The sequence below is a fragment of the Tigriopus californicus genome, chromosome 4 (assembly GCF_007210705.1).
Source record: "Tigriopus californicus strain San Diego chromosome 4, Tcal_SD_v2.1, whole genome shotgun sequence".
NCBI lineage: Eukaryota > Metazoa > Arthropoda > Copepoda > Harpacticoida > Harpacticidae > Tigriopus > Tigriopus californicus.
The window spans coordinates 5,513,997-5,527,363 of NC_081443.1; the positions used below are offsets into that span (position 1 = coordinate 5,513,997).

At 40.8% G+C, this 13,367-nt stretch overlaps 1 protein-coding gene across 6 annotated transcripts in view; it reads left to right on the top strand.

Moving 5' to 3' along the window:
* The window catches only part of LOC131879122 (tripartite motif-containing protein 2-like), a 32,419-nt gene that overhangs the window by 7,271 nt on the left and 11,781 nt on the right, over positions 1–13,367 (top strand). For 2 of the 6 annotated variants that reach the window (XM_059225344.1, XM_059225345.1), the window contains exon 1: positions 5,881–5,924. The exons of 3 other annotated variants lie outside the window; for them this stretch is intronic. The gene's annotated coding sequence lies outside the window, so the exon portion shown is untranslated. Of the gene's footprint in view, positions 1–2,992; positions 3,000–5,880; positions 5,925–13,367 lie in introns of those variants that run through there. One more of the 6 variants, XM_059225346.1, reaches the window with a different exon arrangement.

A 13,367-nucleotide genomic window follows, 5' to 3' on the forward strand; every position in this document is an offset into this window, starting at 1 on the left:
ATGATGTACGGTACAACAAATACAAAAATTGTAATTGCTGAATAGCTTCTTGGCTTCCCCTTCATATTTTCTATTAATCGTAGTGCGGACACTTTCCACGGTTCCAATCAACTTTTCCCCGATAGCTACGAAAAATTTGACAGCCTACTAATGGTCCGATAACGCAGTGTTCTTGTCCTGATTCACCCCCCACAAGTTGGACAACTCAGTTAAAGTTTGACAAAGAAGGTCATGCAACCTATCTGGGTGAATTGAGGCGTTGCAAAATATGATACTGAAGGACATCTTTTACCTTGTGATTGTAGATTTAAATCGCACATGCTTGTTGTAAAAAACAAGACGTTGACCACGGTCATTGTTCCTAATAATGTGGGTGGTAACTGTCTGACCACTAAAGGGTAGGATATCAACTTCTGACACAGCAAATGCAGAAAACTGTGAGTTAAGCACCCTGTGCGGGAAATTTTGAACCTTCAAGTCTGTCCCAAACAAGTCATTCCCAGTAGTACCAGATCCGAATCAGACAAAACAAAAAGCTGGCCTAAGGATTTAATGCTTGACATTACGTAGTCACATTTTGCATCATCAAATATAAAGGTTATGATAACACACCTAAAATGTTCATATCATTGACCAGAGTTACCTTTGAAATTCACTTTTTTCATCTTCACTTAAAAGGCAATCTGTAAAAATTGCCAAAAAGCTTTGTAATATTTATCTGTAGCTATGCTTTTATGGTTTCAACCGCTCAACCTCTTGACCCCTTCGTTGAGCTCATGGAATTTTGCATTGCTTTGCATTGCCATTATCATTGTTGAAATTATCGACTCAGCTTGGTTGAAGCAAAATTGCAAAGCGGATCCAACAGTCAAAGCAGGATAAGCCATACAAAATAATTACTTCTATAAGGTATTAACATATAACTTTCCTTAAACAATATGAACCTTGCAGCTCGAATCCACGCATGATGATCTTGTTTAGTTTTTTCCAATTGTGTGTGCACTTGTAGTCCCATAAATCCGTCATAATATAAATTTATGTATATACTAGCTTTCCTTATTTGGTGTGCCTTTTATGGCACACCAAATTTATTATTATTTATTGTAAATTACTGAGCGGCTTAACACTCAGAAGATGGAAAAGGCCAGGAATTGAAATCCGGAGTTATGAGGATGGAAGTAGGCTAGTGCTGGAAGCTAGTCCAGACTCGAGCTCAGATCTTTTCTAAAACACTAAAATATTGAGTACCCGGAATTTGTGAAAAAATCTCATTCTTGCGGTTAAAATTTCGCAATATGAGTCTTTGTGTTCTACTGAGTACAGCAACAAGACTCAAGTCCTATTGCTGGGCAACGCACCAGCACTAGTCCCTATTTAATCGTACGATTCAATCCTACCGGCTTTGTTCCATCAAAGCAGATGTGTAAAGCCGCCCTTATTTAAAGCATGGTAACATTGTAGTGTGCCAATGTATTTTCTTTTTCGTATGTGGCCGCTTGCTGATTTTAGCGTTTATATCCGGTAAAGAAATGAACGGAAACACATGGTGGTGTTTACAGTACTAAGACTGGTCGAATTATGGAAGTCGGACAAAATGTTCATGGCACGTTGATTGTTGGTTAAAAAAATTCATTTATTAGCGAAAAAGCGATGCCTTTGCAATATCCTAGAACAGTATTTGAGTAGTATTGCTCTGTTAAAATATATTTTTTTCGTGTAAAATTCATTAAGCCTCTTTTTTTCAACGTTCTTAAAAGGGTGGAAGTGTCCCTTGCCCGTCTTCAATTAATTTTGATGCGAAGGTAGTAATTTGGCTGTTTGCATTCTCGAAAGCTCGTGTATATAAAACTCGTTGGCCAGATTATTTGCCACAATTTCAACCGGTCAAAATGTAATACTTCCCAATTCTTGTTGAGAATTTCGTTCTTGAGCAGTTTGTTTTACTAATTTGTTGTTTGCTTCCTGGGAATTTACTCTCGGGAGTTAGTCCAATGTCAAAATCCATGGTTAAATCTGGCAAAACTAATTTCATAATTAAGAAAAATTCTTAATTTGTAAATCCAACCCAGTTTTGCTCACAAAGAGAACTTTATAGTTGACACAATTTTGAGCCCTCCACACTTACACTACTCATTAAGCATTATATCAATATTCAATCTTTGTCTTTCTGTCCTTTAAGACGTGGGTCTGCTGTAAGGGAAAAGAACAGACTCTTCAGTTTGTGATCTTGTTTATCAGTTTCAAGTTCGAACCGTATTTGCCCTGTATCTCCCAAGGTCTACGAGGAACGACAGCCATTTAAAACGTCCATCTGTATACCTTTACTGCTTCATTCGAGCCGCACTTGAGGCCGAGCTTATGCGTTTGCCGGGCCCAGGAAGAGGGGCGTGGGCTTGAGGCGTGTGAATGAACCACCACATGTGAACAGTGTTCCAAATGAGAATTGCGGCCAACCCAAGTTACGAATGGCTATTACATTCGTCATTTTTGCGTACGGCAAAGCCGAGATCTTTGTTCCAAGTTTCAAACAGAAACTTGGCTGAACGGCCATTTGGCAGGAAAAAGGCCCGAATGGCCTGAAATGACGTAACAAATGCCGGAGGAAACAAAAGAAGCAAGGTCGCCTGGACTTCACAAGGCAAGAAAGGTCGTCTTGGAAGCTCGCACGAATAGAGGAGCAAGAAGGAAGAAAGAGAGGAGGGAGGGAAAGGCCTCGATAAACGGTGAGGTTTGGTTCTCTTTAAGGAGAACTTCCACCTCATATGACTGACTTTTAGGTGTGAAGTGAGTGTTGATGTAACCACATTCAAAGACCCTCGGGTTTAAGATTTATTATTTATTTGTGAATCAGTGGAGAGCAGAATATGCTCGAGGTAACTTCGGTCGAAAACGAGGGAGGGAAATCATCTGAGGTGGAAAGCGTCAAATCTGAAATGCGAGGGGGAACTGACCCCTACGTCGACGGTGCCAAACGCAAGGTGGACATTTCAAAAAGAATTGTAAGTATATTGAATTCCCATGAAGACAGAAGGCTTAAGTGCTAGCGAACCAGAATATTAACCCCGAAGAAGCACGACAGAAGACAGAAGAGACTCCCATGCCCGGAATTGAACCGGGCCTGCTGGGTGAAAGCCAGCTTATCCTAGCCACTAGACCACATGGGATTGCGGGTATGCGGGGAAAATTTTTTTTGCAAACTTATAACAAGAACTATTTGCAATCTTCATAATTCAATTGTGTATTAGATATACAAGTGCGTCCCGTAAATGCTAAATCTAGGAATAGCTAACCGGCAGTTTTTAGATTATTCGATAAAGATAGATAGCCTTCAATAATGGCTCGATATTGTATCGCCGTTTGCTTGGTCATGATTCAAGCAGCCTCTCGAGCATGGTCGGTCGGTTCGTGATGATACTAGTGCTGCTATTCCCAGCTTTCCAAGGGTCCAACTACCGAATATTACTTCTTGGCCTCACCAGTCACATCTCAAATGGTATTATGGTATTATCGCAACACACACCTTGACTCATACTTCGTTCTACAGCATAGTAAAATCGAGTCCAGAGTGTTGGAACAAGGCTTTTTATGGATCAGTACCTTACCATACACACCCAACTAGTATTGAGTCAACTTTGGGAACCATTGTTTTCTTGTGTATTGCGAGCTAAGTATGATACAAAAGATAAAAACCAAAAAGCTGAATATTTAGCATCTCATTGAAACAAAAAAAGTAATAAAGGGAGAAACCTCGGACGTACAATTAACATATATCCCACACGAGTTTGCAAAGGTGGCGTTCGATTTGGTTAGTTCCCTCTTTTTTGGGTTGTTGTACAATGAGGCTTGTAAGCTTTTATTGCGACATGTCTTCAAAGACAAAGGGGATAGAAAAATTGGCCGCTAACAACATATCATTCTTCTCACCTCATTTTACTATGGATTTTTATGATAAAGAGACCTTTAAATTTTTAAAACAAAAATGCCAGATTGGAATGAAATTACCAATAGATTAGTCTACTTTTGCCAATGAAGAGTAGAATAATTTAATTCTTCAATTTGGTTGATTTTACTTTTTTTTTTTAATTCGTAGATTTTGGAAGATGATTAAAGAGCGTCGGGCAGTCGTGCTGGTCTTTCTTTCGTGGGCTGCTCTATACTGTATTCGGTACTTCCTCAGCGAGTCGGTCAGAAAAAGCTTGCAGTTGTTCTCAGCTGTTTCAAAACTTGGGCGCTCGCATTATTTTGTGAACTGTTCAGGTTCTGGAGATATCAGGGATGCCAAAATGTTTGATTTTGAACCAGGGTTGGTGGTCTGAAAATAGATTATTTTATACACACAGGCCACATGTGTGGGCTCTAACAGGACAGCGATTGAAATGAAGAGCTGACATCATTGCTAGATTAGTAGTCGTTAGCTATGTGATTGTAAACGAGCCTGATTGGGCATTAATTAATCTCCGTCATTACCTTAAAATGCTTGAAAGTTGATTGACACCATGATCCAAACCAATTGGACAACGTGCCATGTCGTCGACATGGAGCTGCGCCGGTTTGTCGATGGATGGTGTCAAGGATTGAAGGACACCATTGTCTACGATTGAGCAAATTTGGATTTTGGATTTGGATTGGATTAAAGGTAAATTTTTCTGATTATAGTCGCATTTGACAAAGAATATTTCATATTCGAATTTAAGCAAAAATTTCGAACAGAATTCGTTCGGATAGGCAAAGGCTCTCGGATTCGGATTCGCTTTGATCAGAAAAATTATGATTCCCGTCGGATTGGGAAAATTCTCGGATTTGGATTGCCAAAATTCACTTCGGATCGGATTCGGAGACCCTGTCGGATGCGATGCATAGCTCTGATTCGAATTATTCACTGCCATCAAGATATACTCAGCGTATGGAAGTGTTCAATTGTCATGTCAAATCATCTGTGTTTTCACGTGACGTCAAGACTCAAGACATTTTACCTGGCCAAAGTTTGATCGCAATCGGATTAACCTTAAATACTGGAGGAGATGACCGAATCGTGGACTTCAGAGTCAGCAAGCCTATGTTTGGACCTGGATATCTGCGATCACTTCAGCACATGAATCTTGGCCCAGCCAGGATCCCTTGTTCCTCCTTTCGCCTAGCTGAAGTGCTTCAGCTAGTTCGTTGCAGAGATCTGTGACCAAGAAAATACCTCGCTGATCCAGCTCCCACTACTTCCCACCGGATAGGCGCTCTAGCTTGAGAAAAGCACTGACCTAGCACTCAGTCGTGACGGGCAGGTTTTGGTTCATCCCCTGCCAGCCAGTCCTAATGTCTGGACTCGCTCTAGCTGGTTTAGAAAGGCAGGCCCAATGGAAGGAAGGGGGAGGCGTGCGCGCTTCCTCTCCGGGATTTCCTTTCAACCACCAACTTCAGTCAGTCAAAGTTTTTCAGTGCGCGCAGGCAAATCATAACAAACCAGACTTGGTGAGACAAGCACTGCACAAGACTGCTCACAGCACAGACAGAGGAAAACGAAAACCTCTCTCTCCTGGGCCTTGGGTTCTATTTCCCAAACGACCCCACGGACCTTAACGGGATCCAAATTCAGAGTAGAAATTGTGTAAGTTGGTCCTTCGAATTCCTGCACATAGACCCATTCAATTAACGAAGAGGACCTTATTGGTGAATAAGTGTGAGTGCGAGCCAACTCCTTCGACTTCTGAGCCTTGCTTGATTGGCCGTTAGTTTGCTTACAATTGTGTGAACGTGGTAGACCTATACGTGCCCTTCCTACATGGAGTGGAACGGAACACAGACATAGAAGGCCCAGGGTGAATCGCTTAGATTGCAAACTGATCAAGGCCGGAATTCCAGAGTACTACTTTGTTTCTTAGCAAACTTTCCTGCTTGTATCGTCGTCAAGTCGCAACTCGGCATGTTCCAAGGTAAAGATCAGACCACTGATTTTCACTATGCACCAGGGCTAAGTTTCGTCCATGTTCCAAAAGCCACTTTTCACCTCTTCACTTGACGGTTAGAACGACTGGTTCTTGAATAACACGGTCAATCCTGTTGGGTCTTCGGGCTGAGATGTTTTTGGATTCTGATCACTCATTCCTCGGGAGCCAGGAAACATTAATTCTGAACGATGGTGATCAAATTACTAGTAAGAAGGTTCGAATCATCGCTCTACAGTGGAGCCAGTCCATTCCTCTAAGAATCGATAAGTACTAGTGGTAGCGCTTGATATAAATGTCGGCTATTTCAATAGCTCATATTACCTCGCCGTCACTTTAACCTTGAGTGCGCTTTGAGCTTTGCGTGACCGATTTAATGTCGAGAAACTTTTGATGCAAATCATTGTTCAGTTTTCATTGAGTGGAAACCCGTGGAATAACAGTTGCAATGAAATGCAGGAAATGAACATGAGCTGAGTAAACATTTTGTTTTCGAATATCCGTCCCCTCTAAACAAACTCGCCGTTTGCTCTCCCCACCCAAATCATATCGGCTTATTCATTAGCCAACCAACTCTAAGCCAGTCATATTGACACGGTCTACCGCCTAGGTCAATTTGTTATTGCTAATCATGGCCGGGACGAATCGTAAATTGATGAAGAGTTTTTAACGAGTCCATTTAGATGCTGGTTTTCTAAGCAATCAATTGTTTTTCATGAAAATTAGACATGTATATTTAGACACAAAGATCGAGTTTCATTAGGTGCCATTACCTCAATGTCTACACTGGCTTCGTGTTCACCAAAGAGCTTTTCTGATTTGCTGGAGTCATTCCATCTTTGAGGAGCTAACCTCTGAATGATCCCAAGCTCATCCCCATTTCCTGTCGTAGTTGAGAATTTAAACCAAGACCATACTGAAGCGTCTAGCTTAAGAAAAGTGACGCGTGCAAGGTGTATGAAGTAAAGACAGGCATCTCTAATTTTTGTAGTAATTGCAACATGAAATTCCACTTAGATTTCCAACAATTTCAAATTAGCTGATAGATTACAATCTTATCGGCATTTAAGATGAGTTTTGGCTCACTTAAAGCGCCATACACGACTAAACGTGAGTGAAGTTGTTTAAGTTAAAAGCCCCATATCCCAACTCCAGTGGACTTGAGAACGGATCTTGGATTGCCGTAATGTCTAATATGCGCGGGCTGTATTTTTTCCATGCATATTGATTATCACATTATAAAAGCTATTTAATCTAATTTCAAGTTTGGGCGACCATGGATCAAGCATTAGTAATTCACATGAAAGGCAACTAAATGAGGGTTTAATTGTCCTTTTCAATGCCCATTTTACTGGCTATTGTTATGTGAAACGTGGCATTCTTAATGATAGGGTCGATGACCAAGAAAAGCCGAGAGGAGACTTGCTATTTTGCACTACGGACGAAGCTGTTTGACGCTCACTAAATTTTCTCTCCCACTATTGAGCTCTTCTTGAAGGACAAAGTCTCACAAGAGCCAACAATGATTTTGCCAGAAATACGGCCCATGAAAATTCTCGAGTGCGGGAAATAGCTTTTTGTCGTGCTTCCAATGTTTACATACCACATTTACCTTGTCAAGGTACGAATAAGATGGAATAGATCAACGTGATTGTAATGGAATAATAGCGATGATGATGATAATGGTGGTCATGAATGTTAATCCGTATTCTCATGAGTCATGTTTTCGACTTCTGTTGGAACATGTTTATAATACAAATAATTGGAATGTCTTCTCGTGATAAGCTTTTCACGGCAAGAAAACTTCGCAATTGCGGTTATGGAAATACTCGTCGTTAGGAAGGGCCGGTTTGAAACATGAATGTTTCTCGAACCTTGTTTTTCTTAGTCAGGACTGACTTTTGAACAGGTTCATGATGAATATTGAAATATATGATATGAAGCGCTTACAACAAATACAAAAATTGTAATTGCTGAATAGCTTCTTGGCTTCCCCTTCATATTTTCTATTAATCGTAGTGCGGACACTTTCCACGGTTCCAATCAACTTTTCCCCGATAGCTACGAAAAAATTTGACAGCCTACTAATGGTCCGATAACGCAGTGTTCTTGTCCTGATTCACCCCCCACAAGTTGGACAACTCAGTTAAAGTTTGACAAAGAAGGTCATGCAACCTATCTGGTGAATTGAGGCGTTGCAAAATATGATACTGAAGGACATCTCAAACAAGATGCATTCATATTCGGCACTCCAAATGAATTAGTTCTCTCAATGCCAAGCGAGCAGAGTAATCTAATGCGTCTCTTTCTTTCGGCTGCATTTTCTTTCTGCGCCCAAAGGAATATCTGTGACCATGTTAGGGTTTTAGGTGAGATAACCACTAAGCTCAACTTTGATAGATAAAGTCCTGATGACCATTGAATGAAGACAAAATGAAGAGGATTTGACCACTGGAATCTTTGGCGCCTGAAGTTCGATTTAGTGCGCGGGGCTGAACCCAACGACGCAGTTTCGTCCTGGCCAGGATCGGGGACAAAGACTACTAGATACGTAGATTAAAAAGCTGGTGACGCTGCGCAATTTTCAGACTGCCTTTGCTGTGTGTGCGTTTCATTTTAATATTGAAACTAGGCCTGCGTCGATTGAATGTCTTTTCTTTTTGATGCTTAATTTTGATGTAATAATCCTGATTGGAATCCTGAATTGGAAGGATACAAGAAGTACTGAATTATCATGGAACTACGCTAGAATCTGATTGCTGGCGTGGTTCGAATGATATTTTGATACGGATGCATGGTTCTTACGAGGATCATTCATTTATTCGAATCGAATCTTTGAATTGTCCGGTGTTGCTATTGTGGAGCAGGAACTTCCTACAACTGAGGGTAGCCATTTTCATGGCCGGCGCCAACCATCATTTGGACGTAGTAAGCAGATGGCCTTGACCACATGGATCTCAAAACCAATGAAGTGGTACTTGAACGTGTAATGATTTTCAAATTATGGAGATATTTGCCCCTCCAATAAGAAAATACCTTGGATCAAGATGATACTAATTCAAGTTCAAAGAGGGCGTCCTGATCGTGCTGATCGTTCCGTTGTAACTAAGTCATTCAAAAACTCTTAATATTGTTATTTTGAAACTATTACAAAAGTGAAGCTCATCATTTTAATCTTTTTTTATTACATTTATACATTCAGAATTGAGCTTATTAATACTTTTTTTTAACTTTTCATCAGCCAAATATGTCATTAGAAAGAGAAAAACAAAGCCCCATGGAGTGTACGAGTGAGGGCAGTGAGACATTGCCATTGACATGATTGCACTTTCGTCCACTCCCCCTATGCACTCGAACGATCACTTTTCACCACCCTGACTGTCACCCTTTGCACTACAAATTGCACCTCCCGGCTCAAATAATGGATGCAAAGTGAGTGGAGCACCCATCCACTCGGCCAAGGATTGGCTTGATTTCCTCATTCTTTTCTGATGTTGCTAGATAGGGATAGGTGTGTGTGTTGGCTGTTCTCCAAGACGGCCAAATGAAGAAGCATTTGAATGCATGGATTGCTAGCTTTGGTCGTACATCATGTCTTTGCATGGATAGTGGGTGGGCCAAATAGTGAATTTCAGTCGATATTGACGATGGAATCCGCACTAACCCGGCATGAAACTCGAGACTCGGCGAGAACATGCTTTTATACAAGGGAAAAAGATCTTGACGTGCTCTACTGTTCCTAACGAACCCGTTCGTTTATGTGTTTTTCATTTAACCCAGATTCCTTCACGTCGAGGTAAATCATAGGAGTGAGAGCGAGAAAGGAAGTGCTCTTGTTTACTCGTCCTGCTGACTTTGTTTCTATCAGTCAATGTTGCGAAACAAAGCAATCAATTGTTGTCGGAAGTCAGTTTCAACTGGGCGAGATTTCCATTTTGTACACAGCTTCGCCCCAAGAGGCCCTTGAGTATACACCATTCGTCCCAAGCCCCCTACGACCACATCATAATCAGTTACATGTTTGTTTAAGTGCCTACCCAGCATTCGCTGGTAGGCAGGCAAGTAGCCAGTTGGCATCTGGGTCGGTGGAATTTTTGTTTTTCAATTTCCCCACTCAAGATGTAAAAGCCTTCGAATGGCAATCCATTTGTCAAACCCTTGGACATGTACGAATTTTGTAGATCTGCAGATAAAATTGAGGTTGATACGTAGGACGCCGTACGCATGTACTAGACACCTACTACTTGTCTTGTCATAATGGCCGATTGAGAACATGAAAAATTGTTCAATTCTGACCCTCTAATCCCCCTCCTTCATTTCGGAAATCTCAAGCTTGGAACAGATTCGTGAGCAAAACTCATATTTTCAATACGAAATTGTTTTTGTCCAGATAAATACCATTATTCAGTAATCTGATCCTTCTTGAAGATTAAACGAGGTAGATCCTTTTCTTGTCAGGCAATACTTCAGTGAAATACGGTCAAAAGATGTGATCATCATTGACTGTACAAAAATTAAGGGGAAAGCGCTTCATCAATGAACTGGTCACAAAATTAGAGTGATGGTATATTTATAGGGTATGTTTTAGCCGCAAGTCATCCATTTTATCATTCTGACCATTTAATTCCTTTATTCTTTTATCGATGTCTGTTTATAATATTTAGGCACGCACCTAGATACATCTTACGAAATGACATAAGAGAGAGTCACAATAAAGGCAATTATTTTGCTACAACTCAAAATTGGATTGGTCAATTATGACAACATTTGCATGGTCAGAAGAATTACGCGTAACTAAGTAATTGATCTGATTTCGCATATTCGTATTTCGCATTGCTATTAATGCTAATTTTGATGGTATGAGAAGGAAAAATTGGCTAGCCACTGAATGAAAAGAAAAAATGACAGCCATTCAAAGTTGACGAAAGAAAAATACAAAGTTTGGTCGAGTCATGGATTGATGGAGCAGTACTTCTTGGTCGAATGTTTTTTCCGTGTCAAAAGGCGTTTACTTTAGTGGTATCTTGAAATGCTCGTGAAAGCAATGCGATCGTAACGTTAACCACCAAGAGGGAGGAAATGAACTCGAAACTGAGTCTTGCTTACTTACCTCTTTCCCTCTTATTTTGCATCGAATAGCAAGCGTTGAAAGCCTGGCACCTCGCAAGCATGGAGCGCCTCGTTTGTCAGACGTTCTTTTATTGTTGGAACGTGAGTCAGCTTAAAGCACATTGTACTTATCACGCTCAAAGTGGAACCGACTTACTTCCTTACCGAGATTTTTGAGCGATGGAACAAATTTCACAAGTCGTCTGCTCTTCAATTGTTGTACCCCCGCTTCAGATTTCGAAAACCAAGAGTTAGATTGTTTAATTGTAGAGTAGTTAAATAGCTCTTTTGAAACCGCTAATCTTGTGTGGTCTCCTCATTGGAAGGAAGGAGGGAGATAGAGAATTACTTGCAAAGTTCCATTTCCTTTATGACCGCGTTATTTTGCGCGCTTCAGAATTTGCAAAGCAATTTGCTGCCGAAGACCAGATTGAAGCTTAGCAACCAACACGAAGATTGGTAAAGAAAATTGCTGGCCCATCAATTTCAGGTGAATATTTTCCTTATGAAAAGAACCTACTAGTGCGCACATTGCTTACATCGACATTTGTATCTAGCTACCAACTTCGTGGATTGAATAGAAAGAGAGCATTAAAATGTGTTCAACATTGGGCTTGAATATCTTGTCATCCAAATATTGTCTGTCAACTTAGTTTGTCATGGTCCATTCGTTGATGGTTGAATTTGGAATACCCAAAAATGACGACGGGCGTCAAAATCGTGTTAAGTTGTCGAGTGGAAAGTCTTTCATTAGCATGGTCCTCAAGTCACCTTAACAGCGAACATTAACAAAGGTCGCCCTGTTGATCTTTGAGTTGTATGCATGAAGTGATTGAAGGATCAGTTCTTTGGCCAATTCTCCATAGATCTTGACAATGACGATGGGAAGTGTGATAAGAAGTCTCCACAATGAAAGTTTTCAAGGACCTTCTATTTAAGTCCCGCTCAGATGGCAACATTATGTCTTTGCCGTACTTGAAAAGTTCCTACTCGAGTACTTGGCGATGATGTGAAGAAGTCGTCCGTTTATTTGGGAGGTCGATGTTTTCGAGGAGGCCAACCAACAATAGGCCTTATTGATTGTTCAAGGGCATTTCACATTGACACGAAGCAGCATTTGCCAAGTGAACATGCCAAATCATGTTGTTCTATCAACTGCTCAGGTATATTATCTTTTTGGTGGAAGAGCATTGAACTCCAGGTGTTGTGCAGATATTCCACTCGCACAAGAACACGAATTGCCACTTAAATTGAATTGAATAAATGCTGAAGCTACGAATGGACATTTGCCCAAGAATTATCACAACATCCCTCTAGGTTGATGTTAGAATTTCCAGAGATTCGTGTTTCTGAAGTACTTGGTTTGATTGGGCATACCATATTGAGTTATAGATCGGTGGGTTCTGAAGTTTTCGGGGTGGATGGTGATACGGGCGGTGAATGAACGATACCGATCGTTTACTTTCCACGGGTAGATAGACGGTGCTGTTGTGCTTGGTGCTTCCTTGTCTCGCTACCCAAATCATGATCAATAGAAGACGCTTTCAAGATGTGGGTCAATCACATTGCCAGATCTTGTGAATTCTGCTCGTCGCTGCGCCCAAAGCTAGGGTGAGGGAGATACATCCTAACGAACGAATGAGCTCACCCTTTTCTGTTCTGTGGCTGGCTCATTCTTTTCTTTCTTTCCCCTCTTTCTTCGTTCGTTCGTTCTTCTATCTTTCTCTCCCTTAAAAGATCAATCCTCTGTTTCTTTCGCGCCCTATGACTTTGCCAAAAGTCTATTCCAGGCATCTGTTTTGCCACCACGAGTCTTGACATTTAAAGCATTGGGGAATGGGGCGATTCAAGATATTGTGAATGCTATCACGTGCTCAAGGTAAAAATTTCACTTGGCATACTTCATACTCCATAAATGATTGAGAACTCTATGGCAAATTCATTCGTGGAATCAGTCAAAATTGCTCGTCATTATTTTCGTTCGAAGAAGACTCCATCCTTCGAGCCCCTTTTTTCCTCACAGGCTGGTTTATATTATGGTCGAGAAGTTGATTATCCACGTAGTTGAGCTCATGGTGTTGTTTTTTTTTTGCTGAAAAGTATGCATTGAGTCTCAGCGAGGTTTGAACTTTTTGCTGCCATCAACTTTAATCTTCTGGTCGGTCTGAGAAAGTAAATAACTAATGGCGTCCCTGGAATGATTTCAATTCGAGTTTTTTTCCTCTTATGTTGCTGTCTAAGAGCAAATGACTCAAATTGTGCCAACTCATTTTAAGAGAACATTTTATTTCTGTCCGGCAATGCCTTCGTTTTAGAAATTTG